The sequence below is a fragment of the Penaeus chinensis genome, chromosome 18 (assembly GCF_019202785.1).
Source record: "Penaeus chinensis breed Huanghai No. 1 chromosome 18, ASM1920278v2, whole genome shotgun sequence".
Classification (NCBI taxonomy): domain Eukaryota; kingdom Metazoa; phylum Arthropoda; class Malacostraca; order Decapoda; family Penaeidae; genus Penaeus; species Penaeus chinensis.
In genome coordinates, this window is record NC_061836.1 from 11,728,554 (window position 1) to 11,731,053 (window position 2,500).

General features: G+C 47.8%; 1 protein-coding gene across 1 annotated transcript in view; it reads right to left on the bottom strand.

Annotated features, from left to right (window-relative positions):
* Nucleotides 1-2,500, bottom strand: part of LOC125034606 (multiple PDZ domain protein-like) — a 419,124-nt gene that overhangs the window by 103,004 nt on the left and 313,620 nt on the right. The gene's annotated exons all lie outside the window — the stretch shown is intronic.

Here is a 2,500-nt window from a genome sequence, read left to right on the forward strand (position 1 = left end):
ACTGACTGACTGACTGACTGACTGACTGACTGACTGACTGACTGACTGACTGACTGACTGACTGACTGACTGACTGACTGACTGACTGACTGACTGACTGACTGACTGACTGACTGACTGACTGACTGACTGTGTTCTCCTTTTGTGTTCTTTGTTCTTCCTCTAATTACTAATTTCCTCTTCTTATAATGGTTTTCGTTTTCGTTTACCTCTTGTTCTCCTTTCCCTTCCCACTCCTCCTTTACCACTGACCATTTGTCTCCCCATTTTCTCGCATTTTATATCATTGTTCTTGTTCCTGTCCGGCATCGGTATTTTATAACCATTAATTTCTCCCCTGCTATCTATTTCCTCCCTCCGCCCATGATTCATGTTGTAGTCCGCCTTGGACCAATGGGAAATGATAACAACAACGACTGTAAAATAGGAGGAAAAACAAATAGCTGAAACGATGACAAATCGACTGGCAAACGAGCCTGGCAGGCCTATGGCGTAAGGGAATCAAATTAATGGTACTCAACATCCGGGGATTTCGTCTGTCGCCATTGCAATTCACGTGTGTTGCGCCATTCAACTCGTATTTGCGTACGCGTGGCATGTATGACGTGCATGCATACACAAACACATTTATGCATGTATTCACGCGCAAACAAAGACCGTCAAACAAACGCCCACGCCCATGCCCAAGAAGTTGCAAACACACATGTACACACATGTACACACATGTACACACATGTACACACATGTACACACACACACACACACACACACACACACACACACACACACACACACACACACACACACACACACACACTTCTCTCTCACTCAACGCACACAGTCACAACCAATCCTCCATCCTGTGACCGAAGAGAAACCTTAGGACCCAAAATCCTAAACTCAAAGGCTGGGAAGATGATCCTTCTGTGCTCCGGGTGGCAGGGATGGAAATTACCTAGTAAATAATGCGCTTTCTTTTGTACAAATGGATGAACTCTGAGATCAAAGCTGACTCGGGGGAGGGAGGCCAAGTTGCAGGGACTCGGATTACCTCTGGCTTCCCTCTCCTTTCCTTTCTTCCCTCTCCTTTCCCCTTCTCATTCATTTCCCTCTGTACCTCTCATTTCCATTTGCCCCTATTTCTCTTCCAAGCCTTCTTGTGTTTCTTTTCTTCCTTCATTCTTCCTCCCTTATGTATCTCCTTTTCTCTCTATTCCCTCCTCCCTTCCTTTGCCCTTCTCTTCAATACATTTCTCACCTTTCCCATCCTTCCCCCCTTTTCTCCCTACTCCCTTTCTCTCTCCTTTCTTCCTCCATTCCTTTTCGTTCTTATCTCCTTCCCCATCTCTCCCTTCCCTCCCTCCGCCCTTTCCCCTTTCCCCGCACCCTCCCTCTCTACCTTCTCCGTCCCCTTATCCATCCCCCACAAACACTTTTCTTTTCACTCCCTTATTACATTTGCAAAACTTGGAATGTGAGCTTCAGGCGGCTACACAATGTTGACAAATATCCTGGGTGCGTCGCCCAAACACAGCGGCAGCCCTGCCTCGTTTGCCAGGGGGGAGAGGGGGGGGGGGGCAGGTGTGCAGAAGAAGGGTGCCAAAAAAAGTACTCTCTCCTCCTCTATCTTCCTCTCGCTTACTCTTTCTTTTTCTCTTTCTCGCCCTAGTCTTCTTTCAGTTTCTTTTTCACACGCTCTTACTTAATTATTTAATTAAGTCTTACTCACTCATTCCCCCTTCTTCTCTCTCCGCCTACTGCCCTTGTTCTTGCCGCTTCCCTTATTCATTCTCTACTCTCCTCTCGCTCTGACTTTCAACTTCCCTTGCCCCTTTTCTCGTACTATTTCTATTCTTCTTTCGTCTACCCTTCTGTTTCTCTCCCTGTCTCCCTATTTCTTCCCTTACCTTCTTTCCTACTTCCTTTCCTCTTTTCCCTTCTCCTTCCATCCCTCTCACTCTTACCTCCTCACTCGATTCCATCCATCTTTCCTCAACCACTCATTTTCCTCCACCTCTCTTCCTCCCTCGTTCCTACCTCAATCTCTCTCTCCTTCTCCTCGCTTCATCTGTCCTTCCTTCCTTAACCTCTCCTTCTCTATCCATCCATCCTACCTGCAGTCATCTACTTCTTTTCTCCCTTCCTCTCTACCTCCCGTCCCTCCTCAACCTCTCCTACACCTTCATCCATCCTTCCAACCATCTTTCCTCTCCTCTTCCATTCTTCCTCTCTCTCTCTCTCCTCCTCTTCCATCCTGCCTTCAGTCCTCTACCTCTCCCCCTCCCCACTTCCTTCCATCCTTCCTTAACCCTATCCATCCATCGAACCCTCCTTCCTCATCCTCCCTCCCTCCCTCCCTCCCTCCTTCCTTCCTTCCTTCCCTTAACAGGCCGCGTCGCCCTTCCTCACTAAACCCAGCAAATTGCCTGATGTACGTGATTCAACCCACCAATCGGCGGAGTCAGCACCCGGGCAAAAGTTTCATCTTGTTAAGAAAAAA